Source organism: Leptonychotes weddellii, chromosome 15, assembly GCF_054177405.1.
Source record: "Leptonychotes weddellii isolate Sample4059 chromosome 15, ASM5417740v2, whole genome shotgun sequence".
NCBI lineage: Eukaryota > Metazoa > Chordata > Mammalia > Carnivora > Phocidae > Leptonychotes > Leptonychotes weddellii.
In genome coordinates this window covers 47810445-47834371 of record NC_138383.1, presented here as the reverse complement: position 1 = coordinate 47834371, position 23927 = coordinate 47810445, and the positions used below count along the sequence as shown (strand labels likewise).

At 42.2% G+C, this 23927-nt stretch overlaps 2 long non-coding RNA genes across 2 annotated transcripts in view; one reads left to right on the top strand and one right to left on the bottom strand.

Annotated features, from left to right (window-relative positions):
• LOC145717426 (uncharacterized) overlaps positions 1-23927 on the bottom strand; it is a 167745-nt gene that overhangs the window by 79794 nt on the left and 64024 nt on the right. The window lies entirely within an intron of this gene.
• Positions 12714-22918, top strand: LOC145717425 (uncharacterized). Its single transcript, XR_014140623.1, has 5 exons — positions 12714-12799; positions 13335-13368; positions 17431-17540; positions 19856-19889; positions 22365-22918. It is a non-coding gene; the product is annotated as an uncharacterized LOC145717425 (long non-coding RNA).

Here is a 23927-nt window from a genome sequence, read left to right as displayed (position 1 = left end):
TTTGAGAGAGAGAGTATGAGCGAGAAAGCACAATAAGGGGGAGCGGCATAGGGAGAGGGAGAAGCAGGCTCCCTGCTGAGCAGGGAGCCCAATATGGGACTTGATCCCAGGACCCCGGCAGACGTTCAACCGACTGAGCCACCCAGGCGCCCGTTAAATATCAAATTTCTATTTTTTTGGCTGAAGCAAGTGAGAATGAGTATCCAGCATATATTTAGCGTATAGCTGTTGTGAGAAGTCCAAAGCTCTGAAACATCTTCATGATCTACATTCAGAGCCAAATAGAAACATATCATTAAAACTGAGGGATTTCAGGTGAAGGGTGGGCGTACCTGTCCATTTTTCTTCAAAATAGTTGTTGCCGAGTGAGAGGCAATGGACTTCATGAATCCTGGTTCAAAACAAATTCCTAATGGATTTATATCTGCTTTTCCTTCTTTGTGAGGAAATCCTGCTGCTTCTCAGGACATTTGAGACATTGCTCATGAGCACCCATGAATTCCCTAAGTTCACAAACACACGTGCAGCATCCGAGAAGGATTCCATTTCTTTAGGGCTTGTGCAGTGGAATGCGTCTTACATGGGGATTCTGTTAGAAAGTCAGAGTCAAGATTTGCCCTTGGGATTACTTTATGTCACACGTGAAGGGCAGGGCACCAGTTTTGTGTCCCCATAGCATCCTGCAGTTGCTTTGACTAGTCCCTCGGACTCTTCTTTAGAAATTTATTCCGCTTCTTCTGTAGGATGTCTTCACACCCATCACTAATTCTGTGTTTGGCCACCTAAACAATGCCTTCTAGTTCTTTCTCGAATGCTGGAAAACCCTTAAAATAACCTACAATGTATTTCTACAGGCTTTATCAGCATGCATCGGCTATTTCTTCCTTTTATTATTATTATTATTATTTTTGCCAAGCCACCAAAATTGATTTCTCATAAATTACATGCACATAAATTCAATGCATGGATGACGTAGCCCCATAGTAGTAGAAACAACAATGGCTTGTTGGTGATTCAAGTTTCCTAAGGTCTTACTGACCCAGGCATACAAAGCCAACACCAGCGAAAATCATGGCTCAGGTCATGATCTCGGGGTCCTGGGATCGAGCCCCGTGTCAGGCTCCCTGCTCAGTGGGGAACCTGCTTCTCCCTCTCCCTCTGCCCCTCCTGCTTGTGCTCTCTCTCTCTTTCTCAAATAAATAAATAAAATCTTAAAAAAAGAATAATCAAGCAGGGCAGGGAGAAAGGTAAAAGCAAAGGTAATGACTAGCTCATTCAACCACCAAAGTGTCCAATTGTTCGCCTGGGAAAAGTACAATTAACACATGATTTCTCCTATATTTCCAGATTTTCTGGATACTCTGTAGCATATAAACAGTCGTACTCATTACTTTACACTTGGAGGTACTTCACCTGAAAAAAACATCTGGAGACTGAAAAAAAAATATTGCAGATGTTATTTTTTTAAACTTTAACAGTAAGTTTACCTTGTTTGGGGCATTCTTCTGAATGTCAAGTTCCAGGAGTATTTCCCTCAGGTGGGCAATTTTTTTTTTTTTTTTTTTTTTACAGTCCTCTGACTCAGATTCCTTCTTTTGGAGGGGTGCAGGGAGGACGTGGTTCATTTCCTTCTTCCTTCTTTCTTTTTTTAATCTTCCAGTTGAGAGGCAGTACAGGTTTGATTCAGGGGACAGGAATGGCCTCACCATTACTTGGAGGTAAGAGGGTTCCCCAATGAGGGCGGTGTTACCGGCTCCCCCAAGGGGCCCCCAGGGCAAAGGCTCACTTTTCTTCCAGAGGCGACTGGATCTGTTTCCTCTCCCAATACACCTGCTTGGGCAATTGCTCCCTGTCCCAGATCCCACCCTCCCAACACCACACCTTGAAGGAGCTCTTTCCCACGAGCTCAGCGAGGGAGAGCCAGGGGAAGACGGGCTTGCCAAAATCTGGACACGTCTTGCCATTGGGATCCTGAGAGAAAAGGAGTCCCCAGAGCTGACAGGAGCTACCGACCCCAGTGCTGCCTTGTTTCCTTGGAAAACAAGTTCTTTCGGGTCTTTTCTTTTCCTTCTTTAGACTGAAGATACTTCCCGGACCCAAGGGGAAGGTAAGTGGAAACTTATGAAGCAGCGGCCATTTCAGCGTCCATGACTCATTGGCCAACAAATAGTGCTTTTACTTGAAGATATGGGATGAGAGGATGAGAAAGAGGCTGGTTCTCTCTCCCGCTCTCTCTCTTCTATGTAGTCTGTAGTCTGTCATCTCTCTGCCCATCATGCATCCATCCATCTATCCAGCCACTGGGGAAGACAGAGAGAAAAGAATGTTTTATTTAAACACAAATGCTGTAGAAAGTTCTGTAGGGCAAGAGTAACCCAGTCTTGGAGTTTCTGTTATTTTCAAGATAGGAGAGTGGATTGTTAGTTATAATTTTTTAGTTCTTGAGCTTCTAGGCCTGTTCTAAGGAAGCATTTCATGGTTTTGCTGTGTTTTTCCTTACCTGGGCATGGTGGGCCCTCATGCAACAACCCCACTGTCCTTTGGAGTCAACCAGAGTTCTACAGGTGCCCATATGGAAACACACACGCTCATGCACTTTAACAAGGATAAATGAATTAAATGTACCTTTCATAAAAAACATCAAATAAAGCAAGGGTTGAATGGTGACTGAGCATCTTAACAAGCACCTTGTCTTAGTGGGTTTAGCTGGACGACCCCTGTCAGGTTACTCCTCAGCAAAGTAAGAGTATATGAGCATCCTATCCTCTGCAGAAGGGCAGCCGTGCATTTATTGGATTGATCTTGTGGCTGATGGCTGAGGCTCAGCGTATGTACTCACCCAGTAACTTACATAAAGTGATTTTTTAGGGGATTGACTACGCCTTTCTCAGGATGTAAGAACCATTCTGAACTAGTTACTTAAGCAAGTTTCACATGATTGGAGGATTATCTGTCACCGACCCATTTATCCATCTCTTTTGTTTTTCATGATTTCCAAATAGGAGTTTTTAAAAATACAGTGAAAGTCAAATGCATTACCTGTCTACAACAGAATGAATGGTTTTCCCTGACTGTCTATGTCCTCATTCCCTGTGAAAATAAGCTCTCCCCTAGACACCCATTGAACTACCTGAGTCTGTCTCCACAACACATGGATATAGTCAGAAAGAAGAAAATGCAAACTTAACCAGTTCCTTATTTTGCACGGGACTGAGTAATTGGGTGCCCTGTGATGTGTGCTGCTTATTCGTCCAATCTTCATCTGCTTGCTTTGGATGCAGCTGTTCAGGGGTGGTCTGGGTTTGCATTCCTGTGCTCTCAGCAGATATGATCTTCTTCAAACCAAGCAACAATGATGGTGGGTGTTGGTGAGGTGAAAGTAAGATGCCAGGACAGAATCTTGGGCCAGGTTGAGGATACAAAGACCTCGAAGGTGATGGGACCTACATCAGGGAGCTGGTTAGGGCCATAACTGGGACTAGGGAACAAGAATTAAGTGATCTTCTATAGTCCCCTATAGCAATAACTCAACAACCCCAACTTCAGGATTTTGGACATCTAGTTCAAGTAGCCTTTTCATGAATGTGTGTGAAAATCTTCCCAAAAGTATGGGGTTATTTATCAATGTAAGATACAAATACCTTGCCCCAGAACAATCTCTGAACTGTATTTGTGGTACAAAGCAACTGTCCAACAAACGATAGGACATAAAATTCTAGCCATGGGAAGTTGGGTTCAAAAGGATTGATTTGGGGGGCGCCTGGGTGGCTCAGTTGGTTAAGCGACTGCCTTCGGCTCAGGTCATGATCCTGGAGTCCCGGGATCGAGTCCCACATCGGGCTCCCTGCTCGGTGGGGAGTCTGCTTCTCCCTCTCCCACTCCCCGTTTGTGTTCCCTCTCTCGCTGTGTCTTTCTCTGTCAAATAAATAAATAAAATCTTAAAAAAAAAAAAAAGGATTGATTTGGGGGCTCAGCTTGAGCCCCTGTCCTATGGTCATTTGGGAGATTCTTTGACTTTCCAGGGGAGGTCAGAGATGAGGGTGACAGGAGGGGACACTGAGTAAATAAGGAAGCAGGGTATGTCCTTTTCTTTAACCGAGTCAGACTCGGAAGCAGTGAGTGTAAGTATTGCATCCTTTCTCTTTCCAGAATCAGAAGACTGATCACAGTAATAGCCCCCCATCAGACCTTCCTCAGTCCCCCAGCTGCCTTCACCCTTCGCTCATCTCTGAGGGATACCTGAGGCCATGCTGGGTCTTGCTTCTTGTGATTCCCCATAGAAGGAAGGTGAGCTGCCTTGGCAGAGGGATGGGATATACAAAATTTTCCTATCCAGTGCAGTGCATACTAGAAGAAAGGACTGATTAATATTGCAGTAACCCTTATTGATTCCATGTTATTCTTAAAATTTCTTTTCTTGTTCAAATCTCTTCTAACCCTTGGTAGCCTACTTGTCAGTCAACCACCTAAAACTCAAAGGAGTTTTAAATGAGTGGTAAGAAGACTACTTGGGCAAATAATGGCTAAATACTGTTTTAATATGATTTTTCTCTAATTCATCTTCAAGAACATGGCGAGGTAGCATGGACAGCATGTGTCAAAATAACTGTTCCCAAACATTGAAATTATGGAAGAACTGGAAGAAAAAAACAGTGATGAGCACCTGGGTAAATCTAACAGAAAAAGCAAAGGAAGAACGATCAGAGGAAAAAGACAATTATTTGATTGTATACAGATTTTAAACTTTCTGTATATCAGAAGCAAGCTAAAAAAACTTGGGGAGATAGCTATAAAGCTCTACCTCTGTCTCTCTATATATGAAGTGCAGTTTTATAAATAATAGGCAAATAGTAAAATAGGTATGTACATGAACAAAAAGTACATAAAATAAGTGTAATTGGCCAACAATCACAAAAAGTGTTTGAAACAAGACTGACAAAGATAAAAAGCAATCGTGTGACCTTGGTTGTATGGAAGTGCTGAATCACTATATTGTACACCCAAAACAAATAACAAATATGTTAACTAACTGGAATTTAAATAAAACTTTTTAAAAAATAAATGACCTTGGGAAAAGCTAAGAAAAGGCAGAGGATGACCAGAATTTTCAGACATTTACTGCTGGGAGTGAAAATTAATGAAACTTTTCTATAAAATTGTGTGATGTGACAAAAGTCTTTAAAACATTTGTGTCCTAGCATTTATACTTCTAGGAATTGCTCCAGGTTAGAGATGGCTGATCACTGGGAAAATGTTAATGATATACTTTCAGGTGAACAAGGTGGTTTACAAAATTATACGTATAATATGATTTCCATTATTATTCAAATGTAAATATTTAAAAAGGCCAGACTGGACAGATTGACTCAAAAATGTTAACAATGGCTCGATCTGGGTAGATAGGTTGGGTGGGGTTTCTAATTTTTTCTTTCTGCTTTCCAACTTTTTGATATTTTTCTACATGGAGCCATCTGTCACTTACATAATTAAAAGTTGGTTTTTTTTTTTTTAAGTAAGTTTTTGCTGCAAATAGCAAAGGAGCTAAGATTTAGCATATTCACTTAGCAAACCAACCCTAGTGTATCCTTAGGGTGGTGCAGCAGTTCTCGTTCTAGTTGTCATTCTTTTTTCCTTCAGTATAGACCAGCGCTGTCTGTTAGAACTTTCTGCAGAGATGGGAATTTTATATCTATCTGTGCTGTCCAGTATGATATCCACTAGCCACATGTGGCTACTGAGCACTTGAAATATGACTGGTATGACTTAAGAACTGAATTTTAAATTTTATTTAATTTTAAAAGCTCCATGTGGCTGGTGGCTACATTCAGAGATGAATGAGACATTTTATTTTATTTTATTTATTTATTTTTAAAGATTTTATTTATTTATTCATGAGAGAGAGAGAGAGAGAGAGAGGCAGAGGGAGAAGCAGGCTCCCAAGGAGCAGGGAGCCCGATGCAGGACTCGATCCCAGGACCCTGAGATCATGACCTGAGCCGAAGGCAGACGCTTAACCATCTGAGCCACCCAGGCGCCCGAATGAGACATTTTAAAAGCTACTTGGTTATGTGTGTGTGTGTGCGTGTATGTGTGTGTGTGTGTGTGTGTGTCCCAAGGATGTCTCAAGAGTGAGCCCTTGTCCACCTGCATTTGTGTCCACACTCTCTCTCGGGGGTCTCCTCCATTTCACTTTCAACCGAGGATTCCCGTATCCACAGTCAGATCTAGGTCCCTTGCCTGAGAACTTCATTCTTATTTCTGACTTCATGCTAGACATATTCACTTGGCTGTCCATAGCACGTCAGACTCAACATGTTTAGCTCACAGGTCTTCCCCTTCCCCGTGGAAAAATAGCCCCTACTCTATAAATGGTAAATTCAATCTCTTAGACACCTGGGTTGTAAACCTTGGAGCCCTCTTTTGCACCCTGTTTCCAACCCCAAAGATGTCCCTTTGTGTCTATCTGTCACTCCCTCCATTTCTATTTTGAAGGCTTTAACTCCTTATGTACAGAATACTCAGCTGCCAATTGGTCTCCCTGCATCTCTGCTCCATCCTGAATCCATGGTATATATGCTTCCTAATATGTCATTAATTCATATTCATTTCATAAACACCATAGAACACCTAGTGTGTTCATGGCACCATGCCAGATGCTGGGAGTGGTACAGAACGGGACGGGGTATACCTCCTGCCCGCAAGGCACTTGCAGTCTAGTCTATGATTTGCAACTTGAGCAAAATAAAATTGTCCAGGTACCATAGTAGAAGCCCTCAGATGGGCTGTGGAAGTTCCAAGAAAGAAGAAATTACAGTATTAAAGAAAATCAATGAAAACACAGGTTTGAAGATTGATAAAATGGACGTAACAGGAGGGAAGTGGTAGGACCATTGGAAAAGTTTCAAAGAAAGACAAGGAAAGCAGAGGTGGAGCCAGTAAGCTGAGAACTTGGTCCCGGATCCCCATGTTGTTGAAGAGCAGGTTCAAGAAGGGGAGGCAGAACTGGAGAGGTGGGAAGTAAGGGACCCCAATGGAGTTCATCATTTGAACAGGTCATTGGTGGGAAACCAACTGTGCATCCCGAGGCAAGAAGACAAAACCAACACATGAAAAATGAATGGAAATGTCTTTTTCATGCAGCATGGCTTCTGAACATAAGCCAAGCATCTCCCATGTTTCCCAGCTGAGAAACAGCCACTTTGTCCAATGTCAGGACAAGCTGGCTGTTTTGGGTGTGTTGAACTTCCCAAAAGAAGTCATAGTACACTTAAAATGATCAACATTCTTTTTTATGGGTGACTTGTAGGATTTCTTGAGGGAAAATTTGACAATTCTTTTTTTTTTCATTTGAACACAAGATTTATTGTAGTTTTACGCCTTTATAGTAAATTTGACAATTCTTAATATTTGGAATTTGAACTGGCTTTATAACATAACCTCCCTCTAACATGTGATCCACTGATGACCTAGTGATTGAGGGGAGGAGGGTGGAATTCAGAGTTTGAGATCTTAGAGTCATTTTCAGTAAAGAATAAGATGACGTTGGTATTTACACATCCCAAAATAATGGTGGAGATTTCATATTTAGAGTTCCCACTGTCTACTGGTCATTATGTTACTTACCGGGATTTCAGAGATGAATGAGACACTGTGTACTTCAGATAAGGAGTTTTACAGGGGATATGCAGAGGAAGAACTCCTGATTGGGGGTGGGGGTGTAAGCCAGCATGTGACACTAGAGATGTTTCGGGAGCAGGCTAGCCTAGCTGAAGCAGTAGGTTTGCATAAGATGTTAATTAAATACAAATCTGAAAGAGAGGTCTGTGGGTGCTGGGATGGGCAGTGAGGAGCCACTGAGTTCTTTGGACCAAGGAAGCAACAGAATAAAAGCTGTACTTCAGGAAAATTTCTATCTTATAACCTATTGTCTTTTTCTATTTTAGAAAACCAAGATGCATGAATCACACCCAAATCCAAATGAAAGATTTGAACCAGGTAGGGGGGATTCTTACTGGAAGCATTTGCTGAGAGGACAGAGAATCTAAAGCCATAAAGCCCTGCTTAAAGAGGGGGGGTGGAATCAGGCATGAAGCAATTTTTGACTTTGATGTTTTCTGACCCGCTGTTGCAAAACTATAGCCATTTCATTTGGGAACTGCTTCATGGGAGCCCGGGAATGACCTCAGCCAGGATGTTCTCAAACAGAATAGAGCCAGTGCATTAACCTGCCAAGAATTGGTTTATTTAAAAAAACTTGGTGGGTCATTTTGCCTCTGAAGGAGCCCATAGATCATTTATGAAGGAACTAGAAGGATCTGTTGGAAATTCTCTTGGCGGTGATGCTCAGCAGTTCAGGTTAGGATTTTATTGCTTTGAGCTGCAAGCCAAGATGAAATCCATGTAATGCAGGGCATGTGAAATGTAGTTTCCATTAAGATATTAGGATGAGCAGGCAAAGACTTGAAAACAACTCTAATTAACTCAAGAACATAGAAATTGCACCAGAAAACTAGAATCTTTGTTTAAAAATAGTCAGACGGGGGACTCCTGGGTGGCTCAGTTGGTTAAGCGTCTCCCTTCGGCTCAGGTCATGATTCCAGGGTCCTGGGATTGAGTCCTGCATCAGGCTCCTTGCTCAGCGGGGAGTCTGCTTCGCCCTCTGCCTGCCACTCCCCCTGCTTGTGCTCTCTCTCTGACAAATAAATAAATAAAATCTTTAAAAAATTAGTCAAATGGGAATTCTAAAAATGAAACATAAATGGAGTAGCAGTAGGTGGATTTAAGAGCAGAACGGATGTGGCAGATGACAAGATGAGTAAATGCAACTTCAGGTCTATAGAAAATATCCCTGGAGGGAATATACTGTGAAATGCTCATTTAATGGAATACCTTGCAGCAAAACAAAACAAAACGAAAATACAAACTACTAGACATTTTTTCCAAAGAAGACATCCAGATGGCCAATAGACATGCGAACAGATGCTCAGCATCACTCACCATCAGGGAAATGCAAATCAAAACCACAGTGAGATATCACCTCACACCTGTCAGAATGGCAAAAATCCAAAACACAAGAAACAACAGGCGTTGGTGAGGATGTGGAGAAAAAAGAACTCTTGTGCCCTGTTGGTGGGAATGAAAACTGGTGCAGCCACTGTGGAAAGGAGTATGGAGGTTCCTCAAAAAATTAAATACCATAGATCCAGTAATTCCACTACTGGGTATGTACCCAAAGAATATGAAAACAATAATTCAAAAAGATATATATGCACCCCTATGTTTATTGCAGCATTAATTTACAATAGCCAAGATATGGAAGTAGCCCAAGTGTCTATCCATAGATGAATGGATAAAGATGTGGTGTATATATACAATGGAATATTATTCAACCATAAAAAGAATGAGTTCTTGCCATTTGTGACAACATGGACGGACCTAGAGGGTGTTACGCTAAGTGAAATACGTCACAGACAAACACCATGTACTTTCACTTATATATGGAATCTAAAAAAAACAGAACAAACGAACGAACAAACAAAAAGCAGAAACAGGTGCATAAATACAAGGAATAAACTGGTGGGTGCCCCGAGAGGAGGGAATGGGGGGATAGGCAAGATGGGTGGAGGAGAGTGGGAGGTCCAGGCTTCCAGTTATCGAAGGAGTAAGTCATTGGGATGAAAGGTACAGCATAGGGAAATACAGTCAGTGGCATTGGAATAGCATAATGTGGTGTCGGATGGTCGCTACCCTTCTGGTGAGCATAGCATAATGTATAGAGAGATTGAATCGCTGTGTTGCACACCTGAAACCAATGTAGCCTTGTGTGTTAACTATATTTCAATTTAAAAAATACAAAGTATCGACATATGCAACAAGCGGAATTGACTCATAAAGAAATCGTGTAAGCAAAAGAAGCAAAACACACACACACAAAGTACACTCTATGATTTCATTTTTATGAAACCCAACAGGTAAAAATTGTCTATGGGTGGTAGACATCATTGGTGGTTGCTTCTGGGGGACAGCTATTGACTAGGTAGGAGGAAACACTCTTGGGTGCTAGAAACATTCTGTAACTTGATTTGTGCAGTGATTACGTGGGTACAGACACGTAAAATTCCACTGAGCTGGACACAGAAGGTCTGTATACTTTCTTGTGTATTAGAAATAGCTCAATTTAAAAAATACCAGAAAAGATATTTTCCCCATGTAATCCCTCTTTATTCTTTCTCACCTTTCTTATACTGGAAGGAAGGCCTCTTGGTATCTTCAGTTACTTCTACGGATGCTGGAAAGTCCTCCAAGGAGGAAGGGGCTTGAATGCCTTCAGAAAGCTGCAGAGCATGTTCCATGGGTCAGTGCCCTTGGAGGTAAGAAAAGTCAAGTCATCTTTGGAGAACATCTACTCTGCAGTCTGGAGGAAGAAGGTCAAGACCTTGGCTCCCTGGTGAGTAAACACACCTCTTTAGAAGTACTGGGATGATGGCACTTCAGGAACCCTAGAAAACTTTGGCAAAAGGTAGTCTAGACTTTTTTAAGTCTTTAAAAGTACAGCACGATATGCTGCAGAGGAATTTAAAAGGAATAATTGTGGCGTTATTGGGAGTTCACTCTTACATTCTCATGGGAAGAGTCAGGAAGTGTTTAGCCCCTAACTGAAGGGCAGCAGGAGGAGCTGTGGCTGAGGAGGAAGAGGTCCTGGGGACTCTAATGCAGATCACCTCTGCTCACTCCATGTTACTTTGCCAAGTTCTGCTGTTCACTCCTCCAAGTCATTACTTGCCCTCTCTGCATTTCCCTCTAGGACAGATCAAACCACCAGAATGGTCCTGTTGGACCAGATGCATGGGTAGCTAGGTTCTGCCTTACTGGCTTTCTGTTTGGATTTGCAGGAACATGTTGAGTCTCTAAGTGGGAAGTACAGATAATCAGGAGGGATTTGGTAGAACCGGTGGGTGAAGAACTGCCTTTGAAGGCAGGAAGGCTGAGACTTTGTGGCTGAGCTGAGAGGAAGAGCCCCCTTTTAGTCACTAGAGACCAGTCCAAGTTTTTAGCCAGATCAAATTCTTGAATTGCTTGCTTTTAAAACATTTGTACGAGAAGGCTTAGCTGGCTTGGCATTTTCAGATGATTTACATTGTGGACAGAGAAAGCGGGAGGATATTTATGTATACACTAGGCTATTCATTATGTAAACCCTCAAAATGCATCAGTGTCAAAAATGAGCATGTCCTTATTGAATACACATGACATGAGGTGGACCTGAGCCCTCTCCCCTTCTGTTGGATGGAACCTCTAGAAATGGCCATAATTCCCTCATTTCCTGACAGCCAGGTAATGCCAAGCCAGGGCATGGAAATAGAATGAGTCTGAGCCACCCCCCTTCTCCTCCAGGGTTTACAGAATCGGGGGGAATCTGGGGCAAAGTTCTTCTCACCAAGAAACCTCAGGTTTAAATAATTCTGTAGATTTGAGAAGGTAGCTTCACATTCTGAATTACTCGTGACTGATCAAAAGAAGGAAATATTCTAATGGATCCACTTTCCTGTTTCCTAGTGAGGAGGCATGTGGAACAAAAGATAAAAAAGTGAGTCAATGTATTTTTTTGTTTGTTTAAATTGAAGACTCTCCATTCAGTTAGGATGGAATTAGATTACAATAGAAACCGTGGTGGGCCTTTATTAGGTAGGGTTGCATAATTAGGCCTGAGAGATAGAGACAGATGGACTCATCAGTCCACCTCCCTAACCATCCCATCCACCCATTCATCCATCTATCTACCTACTCATTTACCACCCACCTACCCATTTATCTATTCATCCATCCACTCATTCACCCATCCATCTATCCATCTATCCACCTACCCAACAATCTACCACCCATCCAACCATCTACCCACCCACCCATCCACTCATCCATCCATCCATCCATCCATTTATCTATTCATCCATTCACCCATCCATCCACCCACCCAACCATCTATCCATCCATCCATCCATCCATCCATCCATCCATCCATCCATTCATCTACCCATCTGTCCATCCAACCACCCACCTATCCATCCATTCATCCATCCATCCATCCATCCATCCATCCATCCATCCATCCATCCACCAAATCAACATTTATTGATTATATACTACATGCCAGACACAGTTCTAGGCTTCAGAGATACTCTGCTGATCAGGGCAGAAAAAGCCTTTCCTCTCATGAAGCCTACATTTTAGTCAGGAAGACAGACAAAAAAACCCAAGTAAATGCTTCCTTATGTGCTATAAAGAAAATAAGAGTGATGACAAAACAGCTGGAGGATGATTGGTGATTACTCTGGGTTCCAGTTCAAACCCCTTTGACTAGAGACATTCTTCTCTCATAGTTTTCTGAATTCTTCTGCAGTGAACATTTGGGTCCAATTTACGAGATTTTTTTGGGTACATTGCAGTGGTAGGGCAGGATTTATTGTGCTTTCTTGATAGCAAATATGTTTGTATGCAAAGTCTGCCTGAAGAAGCACACAGGAAGGAACCCATCAAGATAAAGAGGCTTGTGGAATTCTGGAACAGGAGACAGACACGGAGTTTACTTTATAGCTCTTTCAGTCTCCTGAGATCATATGTAAATCAGTGATGGCGTATTAAGTTCCTCTCAGCTCAGAAGGGGGGAAGCCAGTCCTTGTGACTCACTGGCATGTTGCTGCTCTGTACAGATGGTTCATTGCTGGAAGGAGGAGAGGCATGTGCTCACACACAACATGGTGAGGTTTGGACCCAGGACCCTAGTGGGTGCCAGGAGGGCAAGGTGAGTAGATTGTGAGCCATGACGGCAAGGCCTCCCCCATCCTTGCCCTCTACTTCTCTCCCCTGTTCACGTTCCCTCTTCCCTCCCTTGTCTTTCATCCTTCAAACTGTTGAAACCAGCCATCCACACCCAACGCTGTGTCAAATTGTCAGTGTCTTCCTCAATGGCCATTTTGATGGCTTCCTATAAATGCCAGACATGATGCTTTCCTTTCTGTCCTGCGCTTGTTCTACTTCTATGACGCTCCACGCTGGCTCATTATTCCTTCTGGAAAGCACTTTTTCTTTGACTTTTGGGACACCACCCTTTCTTAGTTCCCTTCCAATTCTGGGGGGAAACCAGACTGACAATAGGGAAAGGTGTAGCTGGGAAAACTTCAGGAAGCAGGTGGACTGGCTCCAGGTGGGCTTAGAGGGATAAGGGGATGAGTTCATGGTGCAGGGAAGAAGGCAGGGCCATGCCTTCACCCCAGCCCCCTAGTTCCTTCTCTAAAAGATGCAAGTAACTGAGATATTCTGTTGTTCTCTCTTTGTAGAGATGAGTTTCTAGGAACAGCTCACATCAGGAGGGTAAGTGAGATATCTTTGATCACATCAAAGTCAAGCTCTGTGAACCTTTATGTATAACAATGGTTTTCAACCTGTGGGATAGGGGTGTGATCTTGCTTCCCTGGGAGCATTCAGCCATCTTTAGAGACATTTTTGGTTGCCACAGCCTGGGAACAGGAGAGCAGTGCCACTAGCGAGTAGAGGCCAAGGACGTTGCTAATCATCCCACAATGCACAGGACAGCCCCCAGCAACAAAGAATTATCTGGCCCTAGATGTCAGTAGTGCCAAGATTGAGAAACGCTGATGTACGCTCTTCTTAATTTATTTCTTAATCTTCTAGGTTTTTTTTTTTAAAGCCACCAGTTGGCATTAGCATTTTTACTACCCAAAGTCTCATTTTAAAGTGGATGAACAGTATATTTTTTTTAAAGGTTTGTGAACAACTTAAAAAAAGCACGGGCTTATTCTCAATACGCATAAAATCACCTATAAACAGCACCATAAATATGCATCTGATCTGTCATCCATAGGTTTTTATATAGTGTGATACACATATTACTTGCTGCCGTAAGTCCTAGGAATCTGTGAGATCTAAGGGCTTACGAGGTGACTCCACTGCCCGTTCTTCTCTGGTGGGAATGTTTATCAGCACAGAGCTTGAGTAGGGGAGAGGAGAGGACAGCACAGTTCAGTGGTTCTCCAACTTCAGTGAGATCACCTGGAGGACTCATTACAACACAGATCACCAGGCCCTGCCCCCCAGGTTCCCATTCAGCAGGTCTGCGGTACAGCCCGAGATTTCGTATCTCTAAGTCCTGGGTGATGCTGTTTTTCTGAGGACCACACTTTGAGAACTACCACCATAGTTTTACTGGGAGAGGTTTAGTTTTTTTCTTGGAAAATGCCCCCCAAAACGACATTTTTATCTCAGGTCTAAGTACCAAGTTACATAAGGGGCTCTTGGATCCCCTGAGTCCAGCATGCCATGATCCCAGCAGGGGACAGAAGCTGGGCAGTTTTCTTGCTCAACCTCAGAGAGAATGAGGTGCCCTGTGTGTGTGTGTGTGTATGTGCAGTATACAACCTTTGTTTACCCCAGAATAGTAAATGTGCCATTTGAAGCAAGTATACATCTTTTGTGGTCTGGTTTTACTCCATTTCGGATCAAGTTCAATGTCCCAGGTCAGTAGACAGATACAAAACAACTCTGATCCAAGGTCCCAATCAGGAACTCATTTAAATTGAAGCACACTCATGAAAATAATTCTTGAGGCTCTTATTTAATTAAAAAAAAAATCTTCCTGCCCTCAAAGTAGTGTTATGTGCATTTTAGATCATTATAAAATGCAGATAAACAAAAATTTTAAAATTCCCACCACCCCAAAATTGCCATTAATGCCAAAGCTCTGTCTTTCCATGTATGTATGTCTTGTACCCTGCATTTTATGGTTAATGATCTTCACCTTCCCATGGCAATACCTTTCTGTCTTCTCTAGTATTTGGGCTATATTCAGATTTCCACAATTGGGTCCCAGTTCCCTTTCCAGAATCCAGCTCCACACTTTGTATCTGGAGTTAGGTCTTCTAAAGCTCCCAATCTAACCTCATCCCTTTTTCTCACCACACTGGCCTGCTGATGAGAACAGGCCAGTTAAACAAAAGATGTCCCCCGTTCTGGATGGTGCTTCCTCAGGGTGTCCCTTGGCTTATTCCTTTATCCCTGGTACCCTATACCTGGAATTGGATTTGAGGGTTTAACATCATCAGTCTTCATGTTAAGGATTTCTGTTAGTACACCTCATAGGTGAGGTTTGGTATTCTTACTGTGTCCATCATAAGACACATAATATCTGGTCGACCTGCCTAACTATGTGCTGACATTTACCACTCCATGATGGTGATGACTGACTGATGCTCCATGGTGCATTCCATTTCATCCCTCGCAACGAGGAAGTAATCTGTGGATTTTTATTTTCGTAGTATGAATTTCTTTTTTTTTTTTTTTTAAGATTTTATTTATTTGACAGAGAGAGACACAGTGAGAGAGGGAACACAAGCAGGGGGAGCGGGAGAGGGAGAAGCAGGCTTCCCGTGGAGCAGGGAGACCGATGTGGGGCTCGATCCCAGGACGCTGGGACCATGACCTGAGCCGAAGGCAGACGCTTAACGACTGAGCCACCCAGGCGCCCCTCGTAGTATGAATTTCTAATTCCTCCTGAAGTCTTTAAAGTTTTTAAAAATTTTCATTTATAAACAGCTTTACTGAAGCATAGTTATTATACAATAAACACATACTTAAAGTGTACAATTTGATATGCTTTGACATCTATCTCCACGAAACTATCACCACCATCATGATAATAAATGTATTATCACTCCCCAAAGTATCCTCAAATCCCTTTGTAATTTCTCCCTCCCTTGCTCCCTGTACCCCAGCTGCTCCCCTCTGTCCCCAAGCAATCACCCATCTGCTTTCTGTCACTAGGTCACTGCAGATCAACTTGCACTTTCTAAAATACTATATTAAAAAAAGATCATGCAGTATGCACTTCTAGCTTCTTTCATTCAGCATAATTTTTTGAGATTTATCCATGTTGATGCATGAATCCATAGTTGACTTGTTTTTATGCCTGGGTAGTTTCCCTTGCATGGGTATGCCATAGTTTGTTTATCCATTCATCCAGTTGGTGGACCTTTGGGTTGTTTCCACTTTTTTGGTTGTTACTAAAACTGCTCTAAATATTTGTGTACAAGTCTTTGGGTGGACACATGCTCTCCTTTCTCTTGGAGATGTACATAGGAATGGAATGGCCAGGTCAAAAGCGACGTGCATGTTTCAACTTTTTAAGAAACGGTGGCATTGTTTTCCAAGGTGGTTGTAGCATTTTCCACTTCTACCAGCAGGGAATGAGAGTTCCAGTTGCTCCATATCTTCACCAATCTTAGTATGGTTCAGCCTTTTTAACTGTAGCTATTCTGTTAGGTGTATGGTGATGTCTCACTTTGGTTTTGATTTCCTTGTTGCCTTAGGATGTTAAAAGTCTTCTCGCATGCTTATTTAGCTACCTTCTATCTCTTTGGGTAAAGTGTCTGTTCAAACGTTTCACACATTTTGAATTGGGTTGTTTGTATTTCTGTTGAGTTTTGAGAGATATTTATGTATTTTGGATACAAGTTCTCCCTCAGGTAGGTGATTTACAAATATTTTCTGCTGGTTTGTGTCTTGTCTCTTCATTCTTTTTTTTTTTTTTTTTTTTTGATAGAGAGAGAGATAGCGAGAGCAGGAACACAAGCAGGGGGAGTGGGAGAGGGAGAAGCAGGCTTCCTGCTGAGCAGGGAGCCGGATGTGGGACTCGATCCCAGGACCCTGGGATCATGACCTGAGCCAAAGGCAGACGCTTAACCACTGAGCCACCCAGGTGCCCCTCTTTTTTTTTTTTTTTTAAGATTTTATTTATTTATTTGACAGAGAGAGACACAGCGAGAGAGGGAACAGAAGCGGGGGGCGTGTGAGAGGGAGAAGCAGGCTTCCCGCTGAGCAGGGAGCCTGATGCGGGGCTCAATCCCAGGACCCTGGGATCATGACCTGAGCTGAAGGCAGATGCTTAATGACTGAGCCACCCAGGCGCCCCTTGTCTCTTCATTCTGTTAACAGTGAGACCAGGGGCTGGAAGAGGCCTTGAGGTCGGTCTACTCTGAGGCTCTTGTTTTGTAGATGAAGAAAGTAGGACCAGAAGTTCAAGTGACTTGCCCAGGGCTGCACATTCACTGAGCTCAGATCAGGTCCTTTGTCTCATAGCAGGCTTGCCTCTTTGAGCTTCATCCATGAAATAACTTAACTTAGGTTATTGAGAAGTAAAATATCCAGTCAAACTAGCTATATGTCATTATGAAGACCCAAAGATGCATTATTAAATTCTGCCAACCTTCCCCAAACTTAAAAAAAAAAACAAAAAACTTTACTGATTGGATTCAAGCTGGTATTCTAAGTAGACAGATCCACTGGCTCAGCTCTCTTTAGAATGTTCGTATGCCTAGAACCAGTCACTCACTCTAAATGATATCTTGTGATTATTCTCAGACAGCCAAAAAGAAGAGAGGAAACAAAATTCCTGCTCTGACCCACAACTTGGTCAGATTCTGCTCAAGGACCCTTGTGGGAGCCAAGAGGGCAGCAGATATTTCTGACCAGTGAGTAGATTTGGGGGGGTGGGTGGGTGGGTGGGAGGAGCTTGTCAAACAGATCCTGGGACCTAAGATATCACAGATCTAAAGGACCATAAAATTAGAAGGGAATTTGGAATGCATCTGGTCCACTCCAGCCCATTCGCAGCTGTGAAAAGGGCATGATTATTTGCCTTGGCCACAGTCACACACTGACAGATGAAATATGATTCAGCTGAGAGATGACCATGACAGGTGTATATGGAGACTAGGAGAATAGGATTGAGGGTCAACCATTCTGAGACTGAATGGAGAAAAGAAGAAAGAAAATATTGAAAGCTTTCAAAAGGAGAATTTATTATCTTGCTCATGGTCTCAACAGTGGCATCAAATAAGGACAGAAATGCTATGGGGCTCAAGCCATTGTGCTGTCCATTTCTGGCTTACTTTATCCATAGCTTGATGGAGGCACAGACCAATTTCGCAGGCATTTTTTCCTTCAACAGTTATGAGCTGACACAATCTCAAGGGTGAAATGTAACATCGATCCATGTGTCCAACTTAGTTTTAGGTTTAAAAAGTCAATTCTGTAAGCACAGCTTTGTATAGGCAGAAGCATCTTTGCATCTTCTGGGCTAGTCAGACCACATTTGGACCATGCTTTGAGCTCCTGGGGCCTTGTGTTAAGAGGAACATTAGCAAATTGTTACCATATTCGAAAGGTGGGTGGCGAGGGGACTGGAAACCATGTTGTATGGGCAAGGGTTGGAGAAGTTGGGGATTTTAAACAAAGCCCGGTGAGGAGAATCGTGAGCTGGGACGGTAGTCTACCAGTTATTGAAAGGGTACCAAATGGAAGAGGGATTCAATTTCTTCTGAATTGCCCTTGATGATTAGACTAGAATCAAGGTGAGGAAACAGACCCTGGCTTCCTAAAAGGATACCCTTTCTTTTAGTTTTCACTGACTTGGATGGGCTGCCTCGCCGAGGAGTGGCCTGGGAGGTCATACTGGCTTCCTTGCATTTGTAAGAAGTTAGGGTTTGCAGACCTCAAGGAGCTCTTACCTGTGCCAAGATGCAACACCTCCACCTTCTTGCTTCTCTTTGCCCTCTTTCTCTCTTCCGTGTGTGTTTCCTATACAGGGGGGCACAGAGTGTGGACAAGACTATGTAAGGCACAGATCTTACTTTCTCTTTGTAGGCACTCTTTGGGGAAAATATTGTTCCATATTGTCACTGATAGACTACTAAGTATATATTATCACTAATATACTACGAATATACCCCTTTACTAAGGGGGGAAGTGAAAGAGAACTCTTCTTTGGCTTACAGATGTTATCTGTCAGTCGGGGTTCTCCAGAGAAACAGAATCAATAAGATGCTTGTATATATATGAAGAGATTTATTTCAAAGAAATGGCTCACATGAATGGAGAGGGTGACATACTGGAGACTCAGGAAGGAGGCTGGTTCTGGAGAGGGCAGCCTTTTGTTCTATTTGGGCCTTCAACTGATTAGATGAGGCCCACCCACATTCTGGAGGGTGATCTACTCTACTCAGAGTCCATTTAAATGTAAATATCATCCAAAAACACCCTCCCAGAAACACCCAGAACAATGTCTGACCAAATCTCTGGGCACCCTGTGGCCCAGCCAAGATGACATATAAGATTAGCCATCACCCCTATTTACAGCCTTTTGTGTCTATCCCTGGAATGCTTTTTGGCAAGAGTTTTGTAGAAGCAAGCACCTCCCTTCACTCTTTTCATGTGTTAATCATCAGTGTTAATCCCTGCATCAGTCCCCAGGAAGCAAGAACTTCCATTTCCCTAAGTGAAGTATCTAAAATAGTCAAATTCATAGAATCAAAGAGTGGATGGTAGTTGTCAGAAGCTGGGGGAGGGGGAAATGAAGATGTATTAATCAACAGGCATAAAGTCTCATTTAAGCAAGAGGAGTTAGCCCTAGAGATGTGCTGTACAACATTGTCCCTATCTCCAACAATTCTGTATAGTACCCTAAGCATTTGTTAAGAAGGTAGATCTCTGAACAAATTGTGAACTGTTCTTACCATAATTAAAAAAAAACCAAAAAAAATTAGCTGAGGAAGTGGAGGTTTGGGGAGGCCAGGTGACTTGCCTGAGATTGCACAATGCTGAAGAGGCCAAGACAGGGTCCAGGTCTTACTGTTTCCGCAGCAGATGGTCTCAACCACCAGGCCATGGCAGCCACCCTGTGCAGGTGGACAGAACCTCAGGCTTACAGCAGAGCTTGGCCCTCTGCTTGGCCTCATGTCATTTCAGACCATGGGAGTTCTCACCATCTTCCCTGTTCTTTGTCTAGGGAGCAGGCAGCTGGAGTCAGGTCTCAGAAAAGGGTGAGTGACATTCTAAATATACGACTTGCTACCCTTCCCACTGCTATTCTCTGTCCAGGGAAAAGAGGAAGAAAAGTTTTAAGCAAGGGCATCTGCAAGGGGACTGTAACTTTGTCCAAGATGGCCTTGGGATCATGAGCAGTCATAGAGGAAAACCCTAACTAGCATGCTTCTCCATAAATGACTGAGCAATAGTTTCTTCATTAAAAGAAATACTTTATTTCATTGGTTCTGGGCATGCCTGTTTTCACACTTCACCATCTCTGAAATTGGGATGTGTCTCACATTGATGGCATCTCAGCATTATGTCATAGCCCACTTGGCAGCTATATATTTTTTTCCTTAAGAATATATTTTTAAAAACCGTAGTACTAATGAAATATAGTTGCTATGTCATGTGACAATTGGCTCAGATCACCTGTTGCTTACAATAGTTATCCATCAGCTAGAACTTTGGGTTCACTCTTTAAAATTTAAGAATTATCATGCAGTAAAGTGAACTTTTACGGGGAACATGTATGGTCTCTGCATTTTAACCGTGCACAGGTTCACGTAATCACCACCACATTTAGGATGCAGAACAATCCAAATCACCCCCCCCACCCCCCGCAAAATCTCTCTTGTGTTATCCCTTCATAGTCCTCCTTCTTTCTTCCCAAATGCCCCCCAACCCCTGGCAATCACTGATTTCTTCTCTATAATTGTATCTTTTTGAGAAGGTCCTATAAAGGGATTCATACAATACGCAACCTTTTGAGACTAGCTTTTTTTTCACTTAAAATGCCTTTGTGATTTGTGTAAGCTCCTGCCTACTGCATGTATCAATAGTTGGTTCTTTTTTTTCTGAATAGTGTTTCATTGTATGGATGAGCTACATTGTTAAGTCATTCACCTGTTGAAGAAAGTTGGATTGCTTCCATATTTAAGCAGTTATAAATAGAGCATCTATGAACATTTATGTACACGTGTCTGTATGAACATATGTTTGTTTCTGGAGGGCAAATCCCTAGGTGTGGGATCATTGGGTCTCATGGTATGTGCATGGTTTAGCTTTTAAGAGATTGCCAAACTGTTTTCCAAAGTGGCTGCACCATTTTGTACTCCCACCAGCAATGTATGAGAATTCTGGTTGCTCTGTGTCCTTGTCAGCACTTAAGGTTGTATATTTAATTTTAACCATTCTAACAGGTAAAAGAGTGGTATTTCTCTGTGATTTTAATTTGCATGACTAGGATGATGGATGACAATGAATAACTTTTCATGGACTTATTTGTTATCCATATATATTCTTTGATTCAGTATCTGTTCAAGTCTTTTGTCCACTTTTGGGATTGGTTGTTTTCCTATTGTTGAGTTTGAGGGTTCTTTATATATGCTGGATACAAATCCTTTGTGGGATACATAGTTTGCAAACATTTTAATGCAAACTGTAGCTTGTCTTTTCATTCTCTTAAAAGTGTTATTCACAGGGCAAATGTTTTCATTTTGATGAAGTCCAACTTATTTTTTAAAAAATTAGAGTTTTTGCTCTTGGTCATGTCAAAAACCTTTTTTGCCTAACCCTAGGTCCCCCAGACTTTCTGTTTTCGTGAAACAAAAAGTTTTATAGTTTTACATTTTAGTCTATGATTCATTTTGGATTAATCTTGTATAAGGTATGAGAATTTCGATTGAGATACCTTTTTTTTTTTTTTTTTTTGCACACAGAGTTTGAATATTCCAGCAGCATTTGTTGAAAAGACTATCCTTTCTCCTTCGAGTTGCTTTTGCACCTCTGTCTTAATGGGCCATATTAAGTGCGTGTGTTTCTGGAATCTTTGCTCTGTTTTTACTTTTCAACAATACACACTGTCTTGATTACAGCAAGTGGCTCACTTTGGGTTTAAATTAATGTCATTCTACGAACAGGATTTGTCACATCCCATGTAATGTGACATGTTGGCCTAGGCTGGGTCTACACAGTGGTAAGAATCAGAAGACTAAGGAAGCTTCAAAGAGGCGAGGGTGGGTGACCCCAAGACGTGGAATCCGGAGAAGGGAAGGGCTGGGGTATAAGACTGTAGTTCTCCATTATACTCTGAGTCAATTACACTCTGACTTTTTATACTCTGTGTCTGTTTTACTTTCAAGTGTTCTATACCAATTTTTGTTATTTAAAAGGGAATGGAGACAAATGGGCAATATTAAACGGGCATTTTGGAGGTACTGGTAATGTTCTGCTTTTTGTTCTGGGTGCTGTTGAGCAGGTGTCTTCTTCTTGCACAAACCCACTGACCTGTCTGCTTAATCTCTGGGCACTTTTCTCCACGTGTATCACATACTTCAATCAAAGAGTTTACAAAAAATGTAGCTACCTCAGGGATTGGATTGTGAGTTGAGAGATAAGATGTAGAATTTTACTTTTCACGTTATAGCCTTCTGTTATTTTTTTCTCTTTATGTTTTGATGTATTACTTTATAAAACGATATTTATAGGGATTTTCAGCATGTCAACTATAAGGAGAGAAGGAAGTGGACCTTCATATATGCACATAGTAAAGACGCCCAAGATAAACCTCTAAGAGAAAAAACAAGCTGTGGAACAGTATGGTATAGTATGATGCTTAAAAAAAAAAAAAAAAGACTGGAGAGCCATCTACCCACTAACTTGGCTTTTTTTCTTCCTTAATTATGTATTTCCTTAATTGTATATGTAAGGGCCAGAATTCTGAGAGGTGGTGGGGATTCCATTTTCAATATTATACTTTTCTGCACAGGACTTTTCCAGAGTGAACATGTATCCATTTGATAATTATAAAAAGCAAAAAGAAATGGGAAAGTTAGTTATGAAATAATAAAATTAATGGACACACTGATGTAAGGCATTTTGGTCAATTTTAGGCAGTCATGTTCGTTGGGATCTCTTTGAGACCAAAGCCTGAGCCTTGTTTCATCTTTGCGGTGTCTGTAGCATTTGGCACGTGGTAGGTTCTCACTGGACGCTATTTAAAATAAAACACATAAATAATAAAAGTACTCCTTAGGACTTATTCAAGTTAGTGTCATTGTTTTGTTTTGGCTCATTACTTTCAACTTTTCTTTAGGTCGGTCTTTTTCACTAATTCACTGTGATCGATTCTCCAGAATAAGACTTAACAAGACCCCAGAGCCAGGGAGGGGAAATCAGTCAGGTGTCAGAGGCCGTCTGTCCCCATCACTGGGTACCTTTGCCTACAATGCCCTTTCTCATCCTTATTTATGTGACCCCTGTATTTGACGTGTATGGCCCATGGGTAGCCTCCCACTTGCAGGATGCTGTAAGAACAGCTCTCTGATGTTGACGGTGTGGGGCTGAACACTTGTCATGAGTACCCCTTTACCTTCAGATAGCCAAGATGCTGTGAAATAAGCACTAGATTTGTCCCCATTTTATCAATGACATTAATGTTGCAAAAGCCATGTAACGTGTCCCCCATCACCCGACCCGTAAGCCATGGAGGTGGACCCCTTCCGGACCCTTTTGTTTATATTATAGCTTTGCACATCTGTCATCTTCTCCTGCCCTAGAATGGACACGTGGCCCAGGCCTGGGTAATCTGACACGTGGTGGTGATTTCAAGATGATCACATGGCCCTAGTGGGTGTCAGTACCTTAGTTTGAACTACTGGGAAAGAGGAATCTCTCTCTATTTAGGTTTTAAGCAGGTAGGGCGTGAGCCTGGAAATGTTGGTGTTCATCTTGTCCTGATGAAGGGGGGAATCTGTTGAGAGTGAAACCTACCCAGGAGAATATGTTGCTGAGAGATGAGGAAAAAAAAACAAAAATGCAGAAACAAACAAAAAGACTGAATCCTGGTGGCGTGGTGCCATTTGGTTGCCTGGATCTAGCCATGCCTGAAATAGGATTTCCAGTGACTTAGGTGAGTAGATGTTTGAGTTGAGTTTATGCCACATGTAACCCCCAAAGTCATTACTGAATTCTCAAGGATTCAAATGGGAGATGGGGTGGTAACAAGTGTGAGGGGCCCAGGACAACCAGGGTGACCCACTCTGATTCCT